This window comes from Myotis lucifugus, unplaced genomic scaffold, assembly GCF_000147115.1.
Source record: "Myotis lucifugus unplaced genomic scaffold, Myoluc2.0 scaffold_539, whole genome shotgun sequence".
Classification (NCBI taxonomy): domain Eukaryota; kingdom Metazoa; phylum Chordata; class Mammalia; order Chiroptera; family Vespertilionidae; genus Myotis; species Myotis lucifugus.
Genome location: NW_005871587.1, coordinates 86,033 through 86,708, shown reverse-complemented (window position 1 = coordinate 86,708; position 676 = coordinate 86,033).

Below are 676 nucleotides of genomic sequence, written 5' to 3'. Positions count from 1 at the left end.
GGAATGGTTAGTGACTAGAGGATTCCAGTGGTACTCTGGGGGTCTCTGCATGATTCAAAGATGGTGGGAGTGTTCTAAGGGGTGTGGGGACATCTGGGGAACTGTAGCAGTGGTCCTGGGATCTAGGTGAAGGGGTTTCTCAGGGGTTCTCAAAGCACCACTGTCATTTGTAGGTGCATCCTGGGATTCTTGGGGTGCCCCTGAGGTTTGTGAGGATGTCTCACTAACAATGAGGACACTACTAGGGGGCATCTGGGTAACTTTGGAAGTGTCCCCAGGGGTCTGTGGGGGCCCTCTCCGAACCCAGGGATTTGGGGGTATCCTTGGGTTGTGTGGGGGCATCTCGGGGATATTGGGGGCACTCTCTGGAACTGTGGAGGTGGCTGAGGAACGTTGGGGACGCCCCTGAAGTCTGTGGGGTCTCGCAATACCGCAGGAAGTTGTGAGAGCACCCCAGAGATTTCGGGGGCGTGCCAGGTGTTTGTAGAGATGCTTCCGGAGATTGTGAGGGCAACTGAGGGACTGCGGGGGCGGGGGCCCTGAGGTCTGTGGGGTGTCCCCGCTGCAGCCCTGCGGGCGTCCCCGTCCCGCCCCGCCCCAGGGGCGGTCCCAGCGGGGAAGCCGGAAGGGCCAAAGGCGGCTAGGCGGGGTGGGCCCCAGGGCTGGGCGGGCGGGC